The sequence below is a fragment of the Anolis sagrei genome, chromosome 1 (assembly GCF_037176765.1).
Source record: "Anolis sagrei isolate rAnoSag1 chromosome 1, rAnoSag1.mat, whole genome shotgun sequence".
Lineage (NCBI taxonomy): Eukaryota > Metazoa > Chordata > Lepidosauria > Squamata > Dactyloidae > Anolis > Anolis sagrei.
This window is the reverse complement of record NC_090021.1, coordinates 282,076,532-282,102,317: the sequence shown is the minus strand read 5'-3', so window position 1 is coordinate 282,102,317 and position 25,786 is coordinate 282,076,532. Positions and strand designations below refer to the sequence as shown.

General features: G+C 41.6%; 1 protein-coding gene across 3 annotated transcripts in view; it reads left to right on the top strand.

The window, feature by feature from the left end:
* Positions 1 to 22,478: 22,478 nt before the first annotated feature.
* PLEKHH1 (pleckstrin homology, MyTH4 and FERM domain containing H1) overlaps positions 22,479 to 25,786 on the top strand; it is a 67,697-nt gene continuing 64,389 nt past the window's right edge. For all 3 annotated transcript variants that reach the window (XM_060762371.2, XM_060762381.2, XM_060762360.2), the window contains exon 1: positions 22,479 to 22,759. The gene's annotated coding sequence lies outside the window, so the exon portion shown is untranslated. The remainder of the gene's footprint in view (positions 22,760 to 25,786) is intronic.

Here is a 25,786-nt window from a genome sequence, read left to right as displayed (position 1 = left end):
TGCTCCTCCGGATGCAAGTGAGGTCAAAGATCCCCTAACAGCCTAACCGGAATTCCCAGAACTAGATGCTCTGTGTTGGAATTCTGTTGTTTTGGTTTACAGACCTCCAGCACAGAGTTTCTACACAACAGCAAATGTTTCATCCTTGGCTACTGCACCTTTCCATGCAGTAGCTAAGGATTAAATGTCCATCTCGGCATGTGGCCCCATATTTCTCTGTATGCAGCTGTGTGTCATCGAAAATGGCTACGCATGTCAGTACTGACACTCCATCATGGTTCTGGAACATGGCCATTCAGCCAGAAAAACCTGCAACAACCCAGTGATTCCGGCCATGAAAGCCTTTGACAATATATTTTAATGACAATTTATTTAGCCCATTGGAAATTGGTATTGAGTAAAATGCATAAATCTGTGAAGATTTTAAAAAAGGCATGAAATAAATCATTTCGGATACAAAACACACATCTTTTGCCACTTGTCAAAAGTTAAATCTTTTGAACATAAATTTACCTCCACCTGTCACATCTCTTATGAATGTTTTTTTCTATTTGCTGAAAGCACATAAAAGGGGAAAAGTGAGCCATTTATGCAAAGTGCAAATGTTAGTGTACTGCAGCTGATTTTCATGATAATCAAATCAGGTTTCCTGGTTTTGTGGATCTTGTGTCAGGCAAGCCCCTCTGAAGGAACTAAGTGATTCAAATCATGCCTGTTCCAGGATGTGCCTGTGGAAGTCAGCTTTGTAAATAGGCTGAGGCTGTCAGGCAATGGGCTTGGAGGATGGATATGAGACATCAATTCTTTGCTCAAGGAAAGAAACAGCACCTATGGGCCATACCTATGTTTTGGAAATAGTAGTATTGTAGCAAGACAATGGGAGTTTCATTTTCTGAATACTAAAGCATTTGTTCAAATGCACTACACCTATTTCTTGAATAGGCTTTGCATTTATTTATTTATTTATTATATTTATATATGTGATTAAGACATAAACTGATTGAGACACATGTTCCAAAAGGCACCACTACTATTCACCATATTTTTCTTTCTCAGCATATCCAATGCGTTCTATTTTAGAAAGCATATTTAGACAATTAAATTCTGAATTAGTGCAAGATGATGCATATTTACTTGGAGGGTAAATGCCACTGCATAGTCTTATAGGATTCTGGCTCTGAAGGTGGCACAGCTGAGAGCTATTCTTACTCAAATACTTATTGACTCACCCTTCTTCTTGAACGTAGTGGAATAAATCTGATCTGGACTTCCTAGGCCAGGTCAACCAACCCTGATCATCAAAATAGGGCCTGATCCTCAAAATAAGTTGGACACTCCAAGTAGCTTCATTAAACTTTAGACTAAAACCCAGAATGCATTCACTATCCCATTCTTTCTTAAATTAAATGGGAGGAATGGTGTGGAAGAACATCATATCATGAAAGCAATGGTTTTCCCTGTAATTCATGATGTTACTAGCAGAAATATTTAAAAGGAACTAATTCGTTACTACAGGCTTATCCAAAATACTTGGGATCATAAGTGTTTTGAATTTTTGATTTTCTATTTATGTATTTATTTATTTATTTATTTATTTATTGGATTTTGAATTTATTTTCACTAACATCCATAATGGAGATGAGATCCATTGGTGTTTCATATACTATACACATACCCTGAAGATAATTTTATGCAATTTTTCAATAATTTTGTGCATGCAGTAAAGTGTATGTATATTTACTCACCAGAAAGCAAAAGTGTCTCATCCTCCCATGTGGACAATTTCAGATTTTGGAGTATTTAGAATTTCAGAATTCTGAACTAGGGATGCTCAACCTATATTAAAAAACAGATAATGCAAATAGGTACGTTTTCATTTTTATACAACGACAAGACAGACAACAGATTGAGATATTATATAGACTTCTCCCCATCTTTTGAACATCTTTGGAGGCTGTGCTCAGTTCCAGCCACAGGGAGGTGCTGTCGCTCCATCTTCTTGCCAAAGAGCTTCTTTGTTGGTAAAGCTTTTCCTCCTGTTTTCTGATCGAAAGGCCTTGCCTCCTACTTATCTACTCACATTGCTGTATTCAATCTGTAAGTCTTCTGGGCCAGTGTACTTTCGCTAATTCCTTTCAAAAGTAATTTGCAAAACCTTGTGTTAGACAGGTGAACCAAATATGCATTTAGATATAATTTTAACTGGAGAAGTGGAATTAAATCAAGGAAGAGCCATTGAGAGTTCAGAACAAATGGATCAAAAAGCCTAGGAAAATGGTAAAGCTGTTCAAGAGGAAGCACAGTTTGAAACTCCACATTTGAAATGTAAAATACTTTCTCAGCAGTCATTCCCTGATTTCTTTGGCAGAGTCAATAGACTCTTCCAAAGAAAAACTGAGGCTCACAAAAAGAAGGTAGCTCTTTTGAAGATCTAGAATCTATTTCCAGTACAGCAGAAGTGGCTTGAAAGTATGAGTCATGATGAAACATTTGTAAAGTTTGTAAAATGCTGAACAGAATATATTATTAATTTACATTTTTTTAAATATGGAACTAATTTTTCAACTATTCAAACACACAAGCATAACAAGACATTTTCATAAACTCTAAAATGTAAGTGTTGATATGGGTATGTGTATATATGCTTGTACGGGAATACACAAGTTTTCTTTTAAAGTTTATCATAATTCTCGGACCACAGAAGGGAAAGGAAGTCAGGGAGAAAGCATGTGTGTGCTGAAAGACTATGGATTTTGATGCAAATGCTATCTGACATGCTATGGGGATGGCATACATTATTCACCACTACGAAGCACAATGAACCATGGAAGGTGATTGGTACAAATAGAATTTAGGTCAGAATTTCTAAGAGAAAGAGACAAAAATGTGCTATAAACTAGTTCCCTGAGGAGATGAACTGAAAAATATTTCTGCGATGTTTGTAGAACTGAAATTGACACTTTCTTGGAACAAGGAGCTATTGTAAGTGATCTGTGACAAGAAAAATACCAGTTTGCACAGCTCTAAACCTACTTTTTGTGTCTGGAAATTAAAATTAAAAAAGTCAAAGCAAGATTTCCCAACACAACCTTGAAGCACTGGGGTAAGAGTCTTGACAGAAATCTGACATTTGTTTTAGATCTCATGATTTAACGAAATTGTCTTGAGATGTACTGGAAAATAATTATATTTGTGCTTCTTATGATTGATTGTTGGTACTATCTATTTATATAACACCGTCAAATATACACAGTACTTAACAGTAAAAATGGTTTGATGAAAAAATTAAATGCACCGATGTAGAGTGAATGTCACCTGGCTTTAAAATAGGACATGTGAAAGGAATCTAGGAGTCTGAGTAGACCACAAGCTGATGCAGCAGCTTGAAAAGCCAATGCGATTCTGAGCTGCATGAATAGGAATAAAGTATCTAGACTGAGGAAAGTAATGGTACCACTCTATTCATCTTTGGCAGGTCCGCATCTGGAATACTGTGTCACTTTCTGGGCACCACAATTCGGGAAGGATATTGAAAAATTGGAACATGCCCAGAGAAAGGTGACCAAAATGGTAAAAGGTCTGAAAACCATGCCCTATAAGAAGCAGCTTAGGTGTGTTTATCATGGAGACGAGAGGACTGAAGGGTGATATGATAGCCATGTTTATATACTGAAGATGGAGCTAGTTGGAGGACTTGTGTTTTATGGTTTTTATTGCTTTTATATGGTTTATATTATATGTAATGTTTTTAACTGTATTTATGTTGTTTGGGGGCATTGACTGCCGACTGTAAATCACCTCGAGTCGCCTCTGGGTTGAGAGGGGCAGTATATAAATATGGTAACTAAATAAATTAATAGTTTGTTTATTCCAGACATTACTACATGGGACAATGGATTCAAAGTACAAGAAAAGAGATTCCACCTAGACGTTAGAAGACTGGTTCCCAACCTGTGGTCTGTGGACCACCAGTAGTCCGCAAGAACGAAAATATGGTCCGCGACCTCACCATTACTACACCATTGAAACAAGAGCAACTGGTCTTGCAAAACCCTCTTATAGTGCCAAGGCTTATTAAATATGGTTATTGTGGGTAAGACAATGTTGATTACTGGATGGCATATGATCTGTAACAGAGACTAGAACTGATGTGGTGTATCCAATGCAATTTTCTGAATCAGCACCCCAAATAACCAAGCCAAATCTAAAGTTGACCAAAAACAGATTTGTAACCCTGTTGGTACTAATGTTGGGGAGTGGTCCCTGTCCAAAGTGGTCCCTGGTTAAAAAAAAGCACTGCATAAGAAGAACCTCCTGACCATTAGAGGGATTTGAGAGTGGAATATGATGCCTGGGAATTTGATGGAGTCTCCTTCTCTGGAGGTTTTTAAACTGAGGCTGGATAGGCATCTGTCAGGATTGCATTTATTGTGCGTTCCTGTATGACAGAGGGTTGGGTTGGATGGCTCTGGAGGTCTCTTCCAACTCTTTGGTTCTGCTCCATTTATTAAGCTTATGTAGCATGTCACATTCACCAGCACTGAAAGTAAGTTAGTTATTTTCGCAATACAAAACTTGTCATATAAAGGAAAAACATGGCACACAAGTTGTGCGATTGTGAAGTGGTCAAAGATCCTGAAGGGAGTCCCATCTCTAAACAACCAGTAGCATTTAAACAACAGTCTCTTAGAGTTAAACGTCTGTCTTACTTGATTTATATCCTGTAATTAGTTTTCAGGCAGAGTTTTGTAGGCTCAAAACACATCAGTGGGGCTATTCACTTAGAAAAAAGAAGCCTAGAAACATTGACCCAGTACTTTAAATACCATGTTGCCTTCAGCTGCATCCCTTGAAGGAGAGATGATTGAAATTCTAGCTGGGTACAAAAGGGTATTGTTAAATGAAAGCTAATTAGGATGAGATTTCATGTTGCTAAGAGCTAGGCTTTGGTATGCAAGAGAGTCAAACAGCAAGGGCAGGGTAGGAGTATCAAATGTTTAATATTGCTTCATACTACCCTTTGCCAAGGAAGTTCCTGGGAGCCTTTATAGAATCAGTTTCCATTGGCGCAAAGTTACAGTATAGCCCAGCAAAAGTTGTCACCCATCATTATTCTGGTCATGAGCTTAGCTGCAAGAAGTAAGAGTTCTGGAAATCTGGTCGGAGCCAAGGGGAATTTAATCTGTCTTCAGAGGACTTCACAGCCACAACAAATGAATAAAAGATCATGGTAGTTTAGTATTTTCCGTGTTGGGTTAGGACACCGGAAGAGCAGGGTTCAAATCTCTGCACAGCTATGGAAACCTACAAGGGCAAGTAACACTCTCTCAGCCTCAGAGGAAGGCAAGAGTGAATCCCCTCTGAATATACTCTGCCAAGAAAAACCTCTTGATAGACTTACCGTAAGTCAGAAATTATTTGGAGGCGCACAACATGATCACTATAGTGCATCCAAGGATGAAAAGGAATCCCTTACTTGTGTTATTTTTTTTGCTGACACTTCATGGCATCTTTGCAATAATCTGTATAGAAACCTGAAGGTATGGTGTGGTCGCCACTGATCCTTGAAATCTTGCAGCACCTTCCATCTAAGTTTGCAGCCCCAAACAGTTAGTGAGTCTCACTATGCTGTTAGGAGGAGAGACAACTAAAGCAAGTGCCATATGTTGGGCAGAACTTGGAAATGCTACTTTTTAAAACTACTTCCAGAATCCCCAAACCAACATGGCCAGTGACTATAGTGACTGGGGATACTCAAACTTATAGTACCAAAAGTAATTTTTTAAGACACTAAGAATTGATATATTAGACTGTTACTGCTATTGTACAAATACTTTCATTTAACGTATAGTACCCTCATATAACAGTAACCATAATCACCAACATTTACCAGCTGGAAAGTCAGTCATGACCCTGAAAAATCAGAGTTTTTAACCATTGTACGCCACTTTGAATCCCACCCATGGGAGAAAAGCGGGATGATAATAATAATAATAATAATAATAATAATAACAACAACAACAATAATAAAGAGTGCATTCAAGACTGCAAGAGGAAAAACACATGAGCTGGATACATTTCTGCCAATGATGAACAAGTTTTCTGAAGCCATCATGGAAGAAGTCGACACTCTGTTTCCGCAACCAGCATCTCACAGTTCTCTCAACATCTTCATGAGAAGCATAATGATGTCCCCGCAGATCTTCTTTCATTATCGGGAACAGATGGAAGTCAGACGGTGCTAAATCTGGACTGTATGGAGGATGCCATACAGTGGTGAGATCCAGTCTCTGAAGTTCTGCTGTGGTGGCATGTGAAGTGTGTGGTCTGGCATTGTCATTTCCCTTTTCCTTTCGGACCCTTGTTAGCTGTCGTTTCAAAGTTCGCAATGTTGTGATGTAATGCTCTGAATTTATTGTTTGCATTCTCTGATGAATTGAATTTCTTTTGGGGTTCTGCTGCCAAGAATTTAATGACTGCATGTTGCTTAAGTCACATTGACTTAACAACACTTCACACTTTAACAACACAACCGTTCAATGCTAAGACTTCCCGCCAAAATGGAACTGTAGAGGAGAGTCTACTGAACAAGCCAGTACCTGCTGCATAACTACTGCCATCTGTTGAGGAGTTACGAAGGTGGAGGCATTACTTTTCATTCAACCCTCGTAGGAAGGGCAAAATTTCACCCCCTGCTGAGTTTTAACTACTTTTGCTAGATTAATTTTGCAGCAATGGAATTAAGCTGAGACCAATGGGGGGAAAGTGGGAGGAGGAGAGAGAAACTAGGGCATTTTAAAAGCAGCTCAAAAAGTGGGGCCAAATAGGATTAATCAAGACTGTTCCTGGCAAATAGGGACAGTTGGAGGGGATGCAGAAACTAAATTGTCAAAATTAGGAGATCTTTCTACTCAGAAAATATACTAAATGCCTCAGCAGTTGTACTCCCTTGTAAGCAACCAACACAAGGCACAATTTAAAGCCCTTTAACTGTAAATAGCCCATCACATGAAGATAATGAATTCATTAGGGATGAGCTACCACAAGTTGCACAGGCAGAATGGAGACATCCGCAAGTCCCAGGCTGAGCAGGCCCTGCGGGTTGGATGTGATCCCACTTTACGTGTTCATTATCCCTAGATTACATATCATGTGACCGTAGCTAATGCCACGGAGCAGTGCAAGGCTCTCAGCCAGAACACTTGTTCTTTTACATTCCTTTCAGGCAGCCTCAGATGAGGAACAAGCCTTCCAAAGCAATCCCCAAACTAGAGCACAATAGTTCTTGGGGGTTCTGGCATTTGTTGGTGCAGTGTCCGAGCCACCCACAAACTATTCCCTGTTTTCTGAGTGTTGTTCTTTATTTACTGCCCTGATTTTAGAGGGTTTTTTTAAATACTGGTAGCCAGATTTTATCTACCAAGTGATACCTTATATCAGAGATAGAAAAATCTTATAAATGTTGTTGGATTACATCTCTCATCACCTTGGCTATTTTGATTAGTGGGGATGGGAGCTTGTAGTCTAACAGTATCTGGAGAGCCGCAAAGTGCATACCAATGTAGAAGTGAATTGCACAGGGAAGAAAATATAGTCATCAATGCAGGAAATAATGTTTGACAGTAGGTGGCAGCAACCGACAGGAAGATAATGATTGCATCCTAAGAAGGAGACTGAGGCCCTTCAACACAGCTGTATCAAATCCACATTGAACTGCATTATATGGCTGTGTGGACTCGGAGATAACCCAGTTCAAAGCAGATATTGTAGATTATCTGCTTGATATTCTGAGGTATATGGCTGTATGGAAGTGTCTACAAACTTCTTTATCTCAGTCTCAAGGTGCTACATTATCCTTTTGTGTTCTGACTGTTTTTAAGTCTTGAAAGCTGCATACAACTTATCTATCAGCTGTGGCTTTCAGAGTACCAATTAAACTGTTTTCCTCCAATCTTTACAGAGACCCAGGCCTGTAACCGGTGGGGGGGGGGGGAGTCGCTTGAGGGGCTTCACACCCCCCCCCCCCCCCGAAATTCTCAGGGTGGTCCGCGAGAAGGCCTTACTGATACATTATTTAAACTGTTATGTTTATTCACATCATGTTATGTTTATTCATATCTGATCACCATGCTCAATATATCCCGTATGTATGGGGGTATTGGGATAATGATACAAAAGGTTTGCTAGGGTAGATCCTGACACCCCCCCCCCCCCCCAAGAATAACAGCATTGAGACCTTTTGAGCAAGTTCAGAATCACTTTTTTCTTTCGCAATGAGTAACCACACTATTACAATTTGGGAGAGCCTCAGACTCAGAGGAAGGCAACAGCAAACTTCCTCTGAACAAAACCTGCCAAAAAGAATCCCATGATAGGTACATGCTAGGGTTGCCATAAGTTGGAAACAATTTGAAGGCACATAACACACAAATCCTCCCTTGACCCAAAAAGAGGAAATTTTAGGAGTAACAAGTAAAAAATATTTTAGTTACCAGTAGTTAGATGATGACGTTTATTTATACCCCACCTTTTCTTCACAAAGGAGACTCAAATCGGCTGACATTAAAAGCATTGAAATACAATTTAAAATCCACAGATAGTCAAACGTATGTATATTCATATATCCAAAAGGAAGATAGTATGGGTGAGGGCTTTACTTATGGTGCATTGCTTCCATTTTCAAGGCCAGCGGAAGCTGGTGGCTCCAAGGGCACCATGGAGTGATGGGTCCATTTCATGTATTAGCTTCAACTTTATTTTGAGGATGGAATTCAGCACCCTGGACTGCTGAACTCTATACCTCAATAGAATCATAGAGACCTCATGGGCCATCCAGTCCAACCCCCTGCCAAGAAGCAGGAAAATTGTGTTTAAAGAACCCTCAACAGATGGCCATCCAGCCTCTGTTTAAAAGCCTCCAAAGAAGGAACCTCCCCCACACTCCAGGCCAGAGAGTTCCACTGCTGAACAGCTCTCACAGTCAGTCTTCCTTATGTTCAAGTGGAATCTCCTTTCTTGTAGTTTGAAGCCATTGTTTCGTGCCCTAGTCTCCAGGGCAGCAGAAAACAAGCTTGCTCCCTCCTCCCTATGACTTCCTCTCACATATGTATACATGTCTATCATGTCTCTTCTCAGTTTTCTCTTCTGCGGGCTAAACATGCCCAGCTCGTTAAGCCTCTCCTCATGGGGCTTGTTCTTCAGACCCTTGATCATTTTAGTTGCCCTCCTCTGGACACATTCCAGCTTGTCAATACTGCTTCTAATTTCTTAGTCCTGCCCAATTACTGTACAGCAGTGGTATTGGCAAATATTATCCTTAAGGGAGAAGCTGCGGATTTTATTGAAGCCCCCAAACAGACCTGGTTTCACTTTAGTTCTGGATTGTATCAGCTGTGTTTGCTTCCATGAACCTTTGAATGACCTCTTCTGGATGACTCAGGCGGAGGAGGGCTCAGAAGGCAATTTCTTTCTGGGAATGAGATGATTTTCTGCAGTCACACTTTACTCTGACAACCCTGAGAGAGAGATAAGAGAGCAGAGAATTCAAACATTTGGAAACAGTTTGCCAGATGTCAAGATGAAGCTAAGACCGAAGCCAAAAAGACATTTGAGCAAATCTAACCTCATCACTGATTAGCTGCTGCCGCCTTTCAGCCCTGTCAATCTGTCAAAAACCTTCCCTGTCATTTCTTTGGAACCTTTAGTGTTTTAATTGTTCAGCAATAAGTCAACATTATTCACATTTTTGCAGAACAGTGAAGTATAATGAGTTGTTGAGGGTTAAACTGTTTCTGTCAACCTGTTTCTGATCTTAGTATTCTATAGGGCAATTCTATTATTACACAAAAGCAAAATGAGAGATAAAGGTTAAGTTTTAATCCATGACTTCAGATCTGACAGATTCACCGTGTAGACAAAGCCAATAGTCAGTGTAGACAAAGCCAATAACGATCTTAAATCTAGGTCAAATGTTAAATTACGCATGGCTTTAAAAAAATCAAACACATAATCTACTAAGGAAAGGCACAGGGACCAACATGGTAAACAGTGTTCCCTCACTTATCACGGGTGTTACATTCCAGGACCACCTGCGAAAAGTGAAAATCCAAGAAGTAGGGGCTACAAGGCCATGATTTACATACTGCTTTGTATCTCCTCTCTCTCTTTTTTATGATTGGCTGCCTCTCTCCCAAGGGGGAGGGTGAAACTCCCTTCCACACTCCATCATTGCTAGGAGGCAAAACCCCGCAAAACAGTGAGTCCACGAAAAGTCAATCATGAAGTAGCAAGGGAACACTGTAGTGGTTTCAAAATTGGACTATTGTTCTGGAGACTAGTGTTTTAATTCCTTTTTGACAATGAAACCTACTGGGTTACCTTATCACACTCTCTCAGCCACAGATGAGGGCAATGGCAAATCTCTTCTGAAGAAATCCTGCCAAGGAAATCCTATGATAGGGCTGCCTTAGGATTGCTATAGGTTGGAAGTGACTTAAAGGCATACAACAGCAATGAAAGATGCATAGTTTATAAGTGCTCACTTTTACATTGCACCTGTGGATAATCAAGTGTTGTAGTACAGCCTGAGGCTTGTGAAGTTTGATGGGTTCACTGATGATTTAGAGAGGATTGTGGGATTGCCTGTGAAATTTCCTGGGGCTCAAAGTGAGGATGATTCAAGACAGGGGAATGATGAGAAATCTGACTCAGAAAATGAAGGTCTTCAAGGTCAGTCAGAGGAGCCAGACACTGAAACATTCAATTATTTATTTATTTGCTTTATTTATACCCCAATTAAAACAGTTAAGCAAATAAATGCACAGAATAAAAACAGAGTTAAAAACATATAAAGTGCATACTACCATTCTTCCACAATCATTGTTCATAATCCTTATTTAGACCGTGTTGATATCCGAAATAGATAAGTTGGGCAAAGAATTAAGTGATACAGAAGGCTCTTAGGAAAAAAACACCTGGAGCTATGGAGATCAACAAAGGTCTTTGCTTATAGATCAGAGCGGAAAATAGGCATTATTGGTCAGATGCGTGGGAAAATTGGGGAGAGAATCTGTGGAAAATGACATGACTTCATGGGTGCCTATTAATTAGCAGGTTGTTTACCTAAGAGTTCGTTCAGGTAACGTGGCAATCAAGTGAGAAGATAGGCCGGAGTCCTAGTTTTTGCTTCACGTCAAACCTTGGTTTTGAATTTAAGTATCCTGGAAGTTTTCTATGTTCATGTTTTTATATTTCTGCTTAAGTTTTACTAAATATACATTTTTGCTTGTGGACTTATTATACTTGTGATTTTTGACTAGTGCTGGACTGTATTACCTCTGGATCTGTATGAGATGATCAGGTGTTTAGTTATCATCTATTGCTAAACCTTTTTTGGGCTATACCTCTTCCTCCTTTATTCCTGATTTCCCCCCCCCCCCTAATATTTTATGTGTTTTTACAATAAACAGTTTGCTTATATTCTGGACTCTTGTGTGGTGCTGCAGTCATAGGTGTTTCCAGGCCTGGGGTGCAACATAAAGTAAAAAAGAAAAAGAGAAAACAATTAATCTGAGCTTGAGTTCCAGGTTGGACTGCTACAGTACCTACCTGCAGATAAACTCAATTTAATACTTTTGGGTTTAATGCATGGACAGATTTTAGCCCTGAACTATAACATTGAGAGATCTTTGAAGATTCCAATTGGGGGGGGGGGGGGGGACGGCCGATGACCAGTGTACTTACATTGGTGTCCTGCATTTAGAATCAGTATAAACAGAGAGGGGATAGTCCATCTATCCAAATATGTTGGTTAATTTGGAAAGAATAGGATACTGGTCAGTCATAAGGCCGAACAGGGCATAGGGTTACAGCCTGTGTTAGATGGGGTTACACTCCCGCTGAAGACGCAGGTTTGCAGCTTGGGAGTGATCCTGGACTCATCGCTGAGCCTGGAACCCCAGGTCTCAGCGGTGGCCGGGAGAGCTTTTGCACAATTAAAACTTGTGTGCCAGTTGCGCCCGTACCTTGGGAAGTCAGATCTGGCCACAGTGGTCCATGCTCTTGTTACATCCTGAATAGATTACTGCAACGCACTCTATGCGGGGTTGCCTTTGAAGACTGTTCGGAAACTTCAATTAGTCCAGCGGGCGGCGGCCAGATTACTCACCGGAGTGTCATACAGGGAACATACCACCCCTCTGTTATGTCAGCTCCACTGGCTGCCGATCCAGTTCCGAGCACAATTCAAAGTGCTGGTTCTGATCTACAAAACCCTATACGGCTCTGGCCCAGCATACCTGTCCGAATGCATCTCCTTCTACGTCCCACCTCGGAGTTTAAAATTTTCTGGGGAGGCCCTGCTCTCGGCCCCATCTCTATCACAAGTGAGATTGGTGGGGATGAGGAGCAGGGCCTTCTCGGTGGTGGCCCCTCGCCTGTGGAATTCACTTCCCGGGGAAATTAGGTCATCGACACCCCTCCTCTCTTTTAGAAGGAAACTAAAAACATGGATATGGGACCAAGCCTTTGGGTAATCTGGCAGATAGACAAAGGACAATGACGACTAGAATGGATAGGATTTGACAATGTGGAATGAACGTACGGATTCTGAGCTGGCGAATGTTGAATATTAGATTGGTTTTTATTGATTGTGATGTATAACTTGATTGTTTTAACTATTTTATAATTGCTGTTGATACATGTTTTATCTTATTGTCTGTTGTTGGCATCGAATTTGCTTTTTGTAAGCCGCCCTGAGTCCCCCCTCGGAGGTTGAGAAGGGCGGGGTAGAAATGCGCGAAATAAATAATAAATAAATAAATAAATAATTGTTTCCAATTCAGGTTCTATGAATAACCAAGACAAACAAAACCATTGCCATGTACCTCTTGCAGGGGTGTAGGTGTGTGTGTGCGTGTGCTTGTATTCACAAATGCTATGGTCCGTATTTAAACCTTGCCAGGAGCCATCTAAATCAGTGTATGCTATTGTTTCCTTCACTGGCTAAGTTCCAAGTAGTTTTCATTCCTTCGTTATCTCTCAGGTCTTCGGAAAGTACCCATATCCATAGCAGATGGACTGAATCTTTCCTTCCTGAGATATGGGATGGCTGATGACATTTACATGGCATTTGCCAGACAACTTGCTGACTCAAGTGAAAGGTGTATGTGGAGTGGGGGAGAAACACAGTATGTACTGCACACCATCCAGCACCAGGCACATTATGACTATAGAAGAGCTTATCTGTTCCTGAACACATTCTTCTTTGCTGTGGCCTTGTCACTCCCACACCTTTGCCTCTCATTCTTTACCCCCTGCATAATCAGGAATGGCCACAGAAGAGAACTATGCACATATTGCTTTTTTGTTTTGTTTTGTTTTGAGACTCCAATCACTGTACTGAAGGCAGAAGGATGAAAATGAAAATCTCTGACATGTTAATGTGTTTCAACAGTGAAGTATTAGATAAATCGAGTGTTTACTACTTGCTTTAAAAACAAAGAAACTGTTTTGGGAACACATCAACAGCGACAAAGAGTGTGCAGGAGATTTTGAGATTCTGAAATAAAATATAATAAAGTACAGGAGGATAAACTAGCCATAGGAAAGAAAGTCAAGGTACCTAATTGAGATTGCCATCGTATCCAATGAACCATGCTTTTTATGGATTGCAGGATTGCCTAGTGTCCATGTGGACCATCATTGGATTTTGATTCCAAACATTCGTTTTCAGAAAAGCCTCTAGTCCTTATAGCAGCAAAGTTAACCCTCATCCACAGCGGCCAAGCAACGGTTCAGGACCTGAACAGCCTCCTTAGTAGTAGATGGAAAGGAGTGACAGAGTTGGACATCATCTGCGTACAGATAACACCGCACCCCGCAGACATCTTCAGAGATTGTGAGGTCTGTTGGACACTAGGTCAATTGAGTTTATATATGTTGGACACTAGGTCAATGGAGTTTATATATCCGTGGAATGTCCAGGGTGGGAGAAAGAACTCTTGTTTGGCTCTGAGGATGCCTGCCATAGATGTGGGTGAAACGTCAGGACAGAATGCTTCTGAAACATGGCCATATAGTCCAGAAAACTCACAGCAACCCAATGAGTAAATTATCGTGGCTATGATTGATGTTGATGAGCTGTTGTCTATCAGTTCCACTTCCTAGCTTCCTGGGTCAATGTAACAACAGTTCAGGAAAGTTTTAAATTTTGAAGGAAAGCTTAGATTGTGCCTGTGTTGCAAAGGCATAGGAAACGATGGAGCCATTAAGTGAAGGAGGAGGGATGCAGTGAAACAGGGGAGATAGTGCAAAATAATTAGTATTTAAGGTTATTGGTTTCCAAAACTGGCTTGATGTAGCAATGCTGTGAATTTTTATTAGATGTCAAAGGGGGAAAAACGGGTTCCATTTTATGATGGGCAGTCAGTTTTCAACCACTTCATTTCCTCTTATTGCCATTTACTCTCCTCCCCACCTTACCTCTCCACCAACACCTCTCCCAACCTGGATTTATCTCCCACCCCCTCTCCTTATTTGGCAAAAGTGGCAGCAACACTGCCTTCAGCAGTGAAGGGATTGAAGGGAGATGTTGACAAGCTGGGAGATGCTGACAAGCTGGAATGTGTCCAGAGATGGGTGATTAACATGATCAAGGGTCTGGAGAACAAGCCCTATGAGTAGTGGCTTAAAGAGCTTGGCAAGTTTAGCCTGCAAAAGAGAAGGCTGTGAGGAGACATGATGGCCATGTATAAATATGTGAGGGGAAGTCATAGGAGAGAGCAAGCTTGTTTTCTGCTACCCTGGAGACTAGGACGCAGAACAATAGCCTCAAACTACAGGAAAGGAGATTCCACATGGACATGAGGAAGAACTTCCTAATGGTGAGAGCTGTTCAGCAGTGGAACTCTTTGCCCTGTGGTGGAAGCTCCTTTGTTGGAGACTCTTAAGCAGAGGCTGGATGGCCATGTGTCAGGGGTGCTTTGAATGCGATTTTCTTGCTTCTTGGCAGGGGGTTGGACTGGATGGCCCATGAAGTCTCTTCCAACTCTATGATTCTATGATTTTTAAGCAATTGCTTTGCTTTGTAAGGCAGGCAGGCAGCAGCATGAACTGAAACATAAAGGAAGGGAGGGAGGGAGGAAAATGCAAAGAAGGTATACAGTGAAATTCGCCAGGGAGGGAGGACAGAGAGTGTTGCAGATGAATGTAAGAAAAGAAATCTGGCAGCATAAGATGAGGAGAAGGGGGGAGATTGAAACTGCAAGTGGCAAACTGCAAAAAAAAAAAAAAGCAAAGGAAGGGGGCATGGCGATGGCATGGCATGAGGCAAAGGAGGATGAAATGTGATGGTAGGTGGCAAAAGGTGAGAGAAGTGGGCATAAGGTGATAGAAACTGCAAGAAAGGGGAAGGTGGTGGCACAAGATGAGGCAAGGAAGGGTGGGAGGTGCAAGCAGCAAGGGCATGGAAAACATGCAAGGTGAGGCAAGGAAACAAGAGAAATCTAGTCACAAAGTAAGTTAGGAAGGCATCAGAAAGCAGGAGAAAAGGAGGGAAGAGAAGGTAGGAGATGCCATGATTGGAGCAAGAGAGTACAGGCAGTCTCCATGTTACAAGCATCCGACTTACAAATGACTCATAATTAAGAACAGGGGTGAGACAACAGGAAATGAAATAAATCTGCCCCTAGGATGGGAAATTAACTCCTAGAAGCGTACTCATGGAGAAAAAGTGTCTCCACTGAAATGTTGTCACCAATCTTTGTTTCCACAACAAGCCATTTTTTTTTTCAAAACCCAGTTATCAAAAGGACAGAAAGTGAAGTGAAATCTTTGAACGGGGGCACAGGCAGAAAAACAAATGTCACAAGAGTGCTATCCAGTACATACATACATATACACATATATATGACTGGAGTTACACTTTAAAAATGGACCTGTTTTGACTTAAACACAGATTCAATTTAAGAGAAAACCAACAGAACCTATCTTTTTTGTAACTCAGGGACTGCCTGTAGTTATACAGGCATGCAAGCTGTGAGGGATGGTGGTGTGATTTGCATGTTTGCCTTCACTTTCCCCTCACTGGAAGGGGGGGACGGGGACACCTGTTCTGTATTTATGGATTCATACCTTTTTGCCATCAGTTAAAAATTATGTTAAAAATACTATTATTATCTGATGAGAATAACATTAGAAGACCCTTTGCATGACAAAAATTTGTTTCCATGACAGGCATCCACATGACCAATTTATATGATTCCCATTTTGCTGCTTATTCTCACAATTCTGTCAGATTGATTTTCTGAGAGGTAACAATGGCCCAAGATCAGTCCATTACCATATAGGGATTTGAACCGGAGTAACAGTTTCTAGTTATTTTCAAACAGTGACTTTTGACTACATTTTAAAAGGCATTTTGACAGAAAGTTTCCATGTATTGTGCTGTTCTGTTATCAATCCTTTTTTCTCACTTTTTTCATGTCAGAAGCAACTTGAGAAACATCGCTTCTGGTGTGAGAGAATTGGCTGTCTGCAAGGATGTTGCCTGGGGTATGCTCAGATGATTGATATTTTACCATCCTGTGGGAGGCTTCTCTCATGTCCCTGCGTCAGAAGCTAGAGCTTGACAGACGGGAGCTTACCCCGCTCCCCGGATTCGAACCACCAACCTGTTGGTTGACCAGTCCTGCTGGCAAAAGGGTTTAACACACTGCGCCCCTAAAAAGGTAACATATAGTAAAGGAACTACAACAAACCAAAGTAGAACATAATGTAGCAACTTTCCCCGTTATTGTAAAGAGTAATTGGAGTAGGTTACTTTTTAAACCCTGTAACAAATTACTTTCAAAAAGTAACATTTCAGGGTTTGAAAATTAATCTTGAGTATTAGGATGATGGTGATGGTGATGGTGTTATTGCTATATTTATTTGTATCTTATTTTTCTGTCTTATTGAGACCCAAAGCAGCTACTATATCTTATGTTAATAACGTTACTATCAGCATTGTTTTTATCCATCAACATTGTTATTTCAGTCATTCCTTGTTTCTACTATTACAGAATGTCTAGGCAGAAGACATTTATTTTAAAATGTTCATTTTGGTTGGTCTCCAAGATGTGATGTATCTCAGATCTCCATTCAGATACACCTCCCTGGTTCTGGACATGCTTTTATTTGTCGCCAGTCTCACATTTAAATGTTCATTAGCGAGAGACAGAGGTTCTATTCTCTCTTCTTCTAAAAAAAAGGCCCTTCGGGAAAACTTTAAGCAGATCAAAACTGGTTATTTATTACAATACCATAGTAACTACAAATAATTATTAACATAAATGGAAAACTCAGTCCCATCGTCTGCTCCCTGCCAGGTGCTGTTCACGACAGAGCTAGAAATCATAAGGACACAAAAGCTTCCTTGAGTGAGACACGGCAGCTGCATCAGTAGTAAATTCAGCTCTGTCTAGACATCTTTAATCAGTGCCTGAAAACAGACATATGACACTTCCTAGCTTCCTGCCTCTGTTCAGCTACCTGTATAGAGTCTCCCTTCCTTTCTGCTGCAACTGCTTTCCATTTCACACTGTGCCAGGTACCATTACTTTGTTCAGCTCAGCATCTCTCTCTACTAAAGTGGTAAACTCAGATTTGCTGCCACATACAGTCATCCTTCTACATTTAGTTTTGACTTTTGCAAATTTGATTATCCATGGAAATATCTTTAGGAAACTCTTAAGTCTTCCTGCGTGACCTTCTGGTCAATGTCCTCTGTGTGGGGATTTGTAAAAAGACACCATGATGTAATGGGTGGACTGGAAAGGCATGTGTCGGAAGCTGAGCATGCCAGGAGACAGAATTCTGATTTGCTACTGTCTCTGGCTTGCTGCTGAGACAAACAGTTTTAACTGCCACTTTTACCTTGGAGAGTAAAGGGAGTGCTGACTGGAAACAGCCAGGAAGGAAATGGCTGCCAGTTCTCTGAAGCCTGATCATTTCTAAGGCATGAAGCATATTTTAAAGACTGTTTAAAAGGATTGTTTATTCTCTCTGTCCTTTGTAAGAATTCAGAGAGACTGTAGTATATATTGTTTCTCTTTTTGACCTTTTTAATTGAAGTAAAGTTACTGTTACTCGTTACACAAATCTGAGTGACACATTATTATACTGCAGGGTATATTTTGGTTCTATAAAACTTCTGTTTATTTACATTTACAACCTCCAACACTCTGGCCATGCTGAAAGACCCAAGAGATTTCTAGAGAGAATAACTTTCTAGGGACTTCATCCCACAAGCTTTGGGCTCCATTTCCAAGGGAAACAAGCCCCACGGGAGTCCCCTGGTGGTCATCAGACAATGTAAGGAACTTTTGGGGGGACTTTGTGGTGCTATGTTTCCACATGGAAACAGAATCCAAAGGCCTCTATCAAGAATTGGGTGTCAATTGAATCCTGATAGAGAAATATGGGGCCAAGTGGAGAAAAGATGGGGAAAGGCACAGTAAGTATATGGGATGGCTGGCCATCTCCGAAGACAGACAGACAGACAGACAGGAAGCAACCATGTAAGACCACCTCCCCCTGCTTTCCCTCACTATTCCCCACTTTTCCCCACTTTCTCCTGCCCATCTGATGTGGTCCTAGGACTTTAATGGCGATATAATACAGTTCTTTAAACAGAAATCAACCATAGAGTCATGCTGGAAGACTCAGATATTTCTAAAAAGGTGTCATTTCAGGTAAAAACAATAGCAATTTATTAGTGGTTTTGCTAGGCAAAGACACCTTGCCCCCACCCCCAACAAATCCTGCCAAGTAACCCCTGTGATAGATTCATTTTAGGGTCACCATAAGTTGGAAGCAAATTGAAGGTACCACTAACACAACAAAACAGAACTAAATTTTGTTATTAAAGCCATCACTCATAGCAGTAAAAATTATAGGGTTTAGTTTTCTAGACATGACATTACTAGAGCCTTGTAGTATCTTCCTTATTGAAATAAGCATGTAATGATGGATTTCTTCCTGTAGAGAGCAGTAGTACATTATGCTTGCATACCTTACCAGTCCTGTATACACAATCTCTGCTTTCTACTTCTTAATTTATTCATGTTTCTTAAAGTTCATATGAAGCAGACCTAAAACCTATCACAAATGGGCCCCTTTGGAAATTCAAGGGCAGATGAAGAACACGATAGTCAGATTTCAGAGTCGTTTGCCCCATCTACATTGTCATATAATCCAATTTCTGATCCCAGATTATCTGCATTGAACTGGATTGTGTGGTGGTCTAGACATATATCCCAGGTCAAAGCAGATAATCAAGATCAGATACTAGATTATATGGCAGTGTAGGTCCAGCCATGGTTACACCTGTACATAGGAAGTTATTTTGTTTTTGGTCACATGATGGGTGGGCCTCTCCTTCTAGCTTGGTATTGGCTCCAGTGTTTGGCAATAGCTCTCCTCTGAATATTCCTTGTCCAGGGCTCTATCCACACCACAAAATTATAGCAGTTTGATATCACATTAACAGCCACTGCTCAGTGCTATGGAATTCTGGAATTTATAGTTGTGATATACTCTTCTGTCAGGCCCCTTCTACACTGCCATATAAAATCCATATTATCTGCTTTGAACTGGATTATATGGCAGTGGAGACTCATATAATTCAGTTCAAAGCAGATAATGTGGATTGTATGCTTTGATAATTTGGTCTATATGGCAGTGTATAAGGGGCCTCAGAGACCTTTGGTGCCAAACTACAAATCCCAGGATTCTATAGGATGGTGCCATGGCAGTTAAAGTGGTGTCGAGCTACTATTCTTTTGCAATGTGAATGGCCTCTAAGAGAACTATGTGGAATTCCATAAATCAACAGGAGACTTGAAGTCATCTATACACACACCATAGAACTTTGAACAAAGCCTTTTCCAATCTAGATACAGAAGCAGAACTGCAGAATTGTAGTTTGTTGTTGCCATTTTTCATCAAGTCAACTTCAACTCATGAATGTGAAACCTGCAAGAAGTATTGCATCAACAGTCTTACTCAGATTATGCAAACTCAGGGCTATGGCTTCCTTGATTCGATCACCTGTAGAGCAGTCTCCCTCTTCCTCTACTCCAGCTTTTCTCAACTGGGGGGGGGGGGGGGCGGTCACGAGGAGATGTCAGAGGGGTCACCAAAGACCATCAGAAAACACAGTATTTTCTGGGTTGTTGTAGGTTTTTTCGGGCTATATGGCCATGGTCTAGAGGCATTCTCTCCTGACGTTTTGCCTGCATCTATGGCAAGCATCATCAGAGGTAGTGAGATCCGTTGGAACTAGGAAAAAGAGTTTATATATCTGTGGGATTACCAGGGTGAGACAAAAGACTCTTGTCTGCCGGAGCTAGGTGTGAATGTTTCAACTGACCACCTTGATTAGCATATAATGGCCTGACAGTGCCTAGAGCAAACTTTTGTTGAGAAGGTGATTAGATGTCCTTGTTTGTTTCCTCTCTGTTGTCGTGCTGTTGTAATTTTAGAGTTTTTTAATACTGGTAGCCAGATTTTGTTCATTTTCATCGTTTCCTCCTTTCTGTTGAAATTGTCCACATGCTTGTGTATTTCAGTGGCTTCACAAAAAATATCTAGATACGGCGCAGTCAGGCTTTAGGCCGGGACATGGTACCGAGACAGCCTTGGTTGCCTTAGTGGATGATCTTTGCTGGGCACTAGACAGGGAGAATGTGTCCCTGTTGGTTCTGCTGGACCTCTCACCGGCCTTTGATACCATTGATCCTATTCTTCTGGGACGTCTTGCTGAAATGGGCCTTGGGGGCACTCTTCTTCAGCTCTGTCACTCCTCCTCACCTGCTATTAAGGAGGCTGTTCAAGTCCAAACAGGGTATAGGGCTACAGTCAGTGCAGGATGGGGTTACACTCCCCCTGAAGGCACAGGTTCGCAGTTTGGGAGTGATCCTGGACTCATCGCTGAGCCTGGAACCCCAGATCTTAGCGGTGGCCAGGGGAGCTTTCACACAATTAAAACTTATGTGCCAACTGCGCCCATATCTTGGGAGGTCAGACTTGGCCACGGTAGTCTACTCTCTGGTTACATCCTAAATAGATTATTGCAACGCACTCCACGTAGGATTGCCTCTGAAAACTGTTTGGAAGCTTCAGTTAGTCCAACGCTCGGCAGTCAGGTTGCTCACGGGAGCGGGATACCGAGAGTGCACAACACCCTTGCTACACCAGCTCCACTGGCTGCCTATTAGCTTCCAAGCACAATTCAAAGTGCTGGCTTTGGCCTATAAAGCCTTTAATGGTTCTGGCCCAGTTTACCTGTCTGAACTTATCTTCCACTACGAACCACCAGGGACTTTAAGATCATCCGGGGAGGTCCTACTCGCTGTCGCCCCACCATTGCAATCAAGGCTGGTAGAGACAAGAGAAGGGCCTTCTCCATGGTGTCTCCTTGGCTATGGAATTTCCTCCCAAGTGAAATCAGATCCACTCAATTTCTCCTGACTTTCCGGAAAAAAGTGAAATCCTGGCTGTGCGATCAGGCCTTTGTGGACTAAACAGTTTTGATGGCAAAGCTATGGTTTTAATGGACTCTGATGGACTGTTCTTAAGACGATGACTTAAATTGGCAATTGTTTTAATGTTTTTATAATGTTTTATACTGTTTTTACTTAATATGTATATCTATGTTGTTGTTAGCCATCCTGAGTCCCTCTGTGGAGGTCGAGGTAGGATGGGATATAAATCTCCTAAATAAATAAATAATAAATATAATATTTATATATGAAACATTGTTCCATTAATGTAATTGATTAATTTTCAAGCAAATAAAGGACACTTTTATCGAAGGCTTCCATGGTTGGAATCACTGGGTTGCTGTGAGTTTTCCGGGCTGTATGGCCATGTTCCAGAAGCATCCACTCCTGACGTTTCGCCCACATCTATGGCAGGCATCCTCAGAGTTTTGACTTCACAACCTTCTGGAACATGGCCATACAGCCCAGAAAACTCACTGTAATTTTACAAAGTCTTTAGCTTTCTCTGTCAAAGAATGCTGATGCCAAACAAACTACACATCCTAGAATTCCATAGGAATTATTTTAAAATCTAGTCTCAAGCCTTCTACTCCGAAAAACAAAACAAATGTGTGATGTGCAGCACTTGGTAGCATGGATTTATAGACATGTTTGTGCAACTTCAACATTGAAGAAACATTGCAAACCTAGGAAACAGGTGCCAGGAATAAGAGTGTTTTTTTGGGCAAACCTGAAAGAAAAGGTATGCAACTGTCTGGATTACCAAAAGACCACTTCCTACAGAATGACTGCAGATGGGTCTAAAAATACTTGAGGTTAAGGGAGACTCCCCCCCCCCCTCACCTGCTATTAATATAGGCAGATAATGGCTGCCCAGGAAAGGGTTAAAAGTGAATAGTGCCAATGCTGATGTCAGTTCCCGTGCTTCTTTGGAGGGCTGGCCCCGCTGTGATATTTGAGCCTGGCTCTCCCACTTTAAGGGAAAGACACAGACAGCAAGCACAGAAAGAGAGGGAAAGAGAGAATGGGAAGGAGCTGAATGGGATTCCAGGAGAAGCAGAGCTCTGCCTGGGAGGGTGCCTTTGGTTGGGGTGCCCTGCCCCACCTCCAGGCCGCCTTTCTCTGGCTTCACAGACTGGAGGAGAGCAGGAGGCGGAGGGGGCAAGGCGGTGTTCCTGAGCACAAGGCAAACTTGGTCTGATCAAGAACAATACAAGGTCAGCCACTGAGGCAACTGCTGCGCTCTTTGCTCTTTCTTCCCTATGTCCTGCTTGCCTCTGCTCTCATTTTTCTTGCTAGAGCAATTGTGCCAAAGGTTAAGATCGGATGAGGGACACCTGCTTCTCCCTCCACCCCATGCCTAGAACCTGTTTTATGCAGAACTACTAAAATAGTTGGTAGCAAGTCATGGCATTCACACGAGGATTCGTTGTTGGTTTTTGTTTTTGTACAGAACATGATTGCTAAAACATGCATATGTTGAGTACTATTGCTGATCTGATCAGAAAAATTTCATTCTTTTTAGCGTCAACATCAGGCATGGGGAAACTTTCATCCTTTGGGTGTTTTGGACTTCAACTCCCACTATTCCTAACAGCAGGTAGGATGTTAGGAATAGTGAGAGTTGAAGTCCAAAACATCTGGAGGGCTGAAGTTTGCCCATGCCTTGCCTGCATGATGCTGGCGATGCCTGCTATTGTTGTTTTCTGTTTTTAATTACAGACTACTGATATCAACCATATGAAATATGGGTAGAATGATTAGCAGAGTTTGGGGTCTTTGCTATCTCTGTCAAATAGTTTAGCTACCATTTTAAACACAGAGAAAAGGTCCCTCGATATCAGAAAATTTTGTTTGTAAGTAAATATTTTGGATTGTGCAGTGTCTCCTGTACAAATGGATGCCAGAAAACGCGAGATGCCATGAATTAATGACAGAGTCAAGGGCTGTGAGGAATGCCTTCACGTGTTGCCTAGTATGAGTATCCAAGGAAAAAGATAAACAAGCTTTTGTGGTCCTTTGGCTGCTGAAGCCCATGTTCTTAAAAGTTATCTCTTTAACTCGTCATGATTTCAGCTTCATTGTTTAGAGTTGAGCTTTTTTGTTTTGATGGTTTATTTGTCAAAGGATTTCTATACTGTTTTCTGTGATGTGGCGGCAAAAAAGCCAATGGGATTTTGGCCTGCATCAATAGGAGCATAGTGTCTAGATCTAGGGAAGTAATGCTACCCCTCTATTCTGCTTTGGTTAGACTACACCTGGAATTGTGTCCAGTTCTGGGCACCACAATTCAAGAGAGATATTGACAAGCTGGAATGTGTCCAGAGGAGGGTGACTAAAATGATCAAGGGTCTGGAGAACAAGCCCTATGAGGAGCGGCTTAAGGAGCTGGGCATGTTTAGCCTGAAGAAGAGAAGGCTGAGAGGAGATATGATAGCCATGTATAAATATGTGAGAGGAAGCCACAGGGAGGAGGGAGCAAGCTTGTTTACTGCTTCCATGGAGATTAGGACAAGGAACAATGGCTTCAAACTACAAGAAAGGAGATTCCATCTGAACATGAGGAAGAACTTCCTAACTGTGAGAGCCATTCAGCAGGGGAACTCTCTGCCCCGGAGTGTGGTAGGCTCCTTCTTTGGAAGCTTTTAAACAGAGGCTGGATGGCCATCTGTCAGGGGTGATTTGAATGCAATATTCCTGCTTCTTGGCAGGGGGTTGGACTGGATGGCCCATGAGGTCTCTTCCAACTCTTTGATTCTATGATTCTTCAAAAATCAGTCTGACATGCAAATCAATCCAGTAAATCATAAATAAAACAGCAGTAATACCAAACAGAGAAAGAGAAAACTACAGAATGCATGGTACTAAGACTCAGCTTTTAAAAGTGGGCTTTATGTTTTTGTCTAAAAATGGCAAAACCAGGTGCACTGATGATTTATCTTCATGGAAAAGCCATTCTGCAACTTGGAACCAAAAGAAATCAAAGGAACTGTATCCTCCCCTGAACACATCTCATGAGTTCCCATAGATGGACTTCACAGTAGCAGGCTTCCCAAGTGTCTTTTAACTCGCGTGTATTTAGTACTTGTGTATTTAGTTTAAGAAGAAACTGTCTGAAATGGCACATACAAATTAGATGTCTTGTTGCTTGTGTGATGTTACCTCTTTAGAATCGTAACTGAGACTGTGATCTGTCTAGTTCAGGCATGGGCAAACTTGGGCTCTCCAGATGTTTTGGACTTCAACTCCCAGAATTCCTAATAGCCTCAGGCAGGGCCGTAGCCAGAAAAAAATTTCGGGAGAGGTTGAAATTTTCGGGGGGGGGGGGGAGGGTTGAAAATTCCACGGGGGGGGGGGGTTAAAACCTGCCTCCTAGCTCACGCTGAAGCAAAGAGCACAGCAGGGGGCAGAGCAATCTTCAATAGCCTGCAGCTCCGCCCCTGTCAACCACCTCCACCAAGTCTGGACTCCTTAATGAGAGCATTCAATACCACCACCCCCCCAACTTCGCTACATCGGCTATTGCTGCAAGTAATGACAGTGTGAATGAATTCTCAATATTTGCTTGAGATAGTGCTTGCAGTTCTGGAGGGACTTTTAATTTTTTGCATCTCATAGAGTTAGCTTGGGGATTTGGTTAACCAGTTAAAATTCATGAGTAAACCAGGTGTTTTTAAAAATCTGAAACATTTCGGGGGGGGGGGGGTTGAACCCCTAACCCCCCCCCCCTCGCTACAGGCTTGGCCTCAGGCCCCTTCCCTTTCCCCCTCAGGAGCTGGTGGGCCCAAGTTTGCCCATACCTGGTCTAGTTGGTTATACATATGTAATTGTTACAGTGATTATTTCCATCGTCAAATCTGTAGAGTAGCACAGAGTTGTCCTATTACATATAACTCCAGCAAGTTCATATAAACACTAGACTACCAAGTCAATGGGAAGATGTGAAGCTGACACACTTCGTTGTGAGAGTATATAAAAATTTTGAGGTAGTAAAGGTCTTGTCTGATGTTGGAAGCTAAGCAGCATCTTCAGTTAGTACTTGGGTTGGAGACCACCAACAAATACTAGATGTGGTGAGCAACATTTTAGGGGAGGGAAGTGACAAAACCACCTGTGAGTATTCCTTGTCTAAGAAAGCCCCGGGAAATTCATGGAATCGCCATAAGTCAACAGGTGATTTGAAGGCATACAGAGAAACATATTTTTCAAGCTCTATGTTAGTTTCTAGTCTTTGGAACACTCTT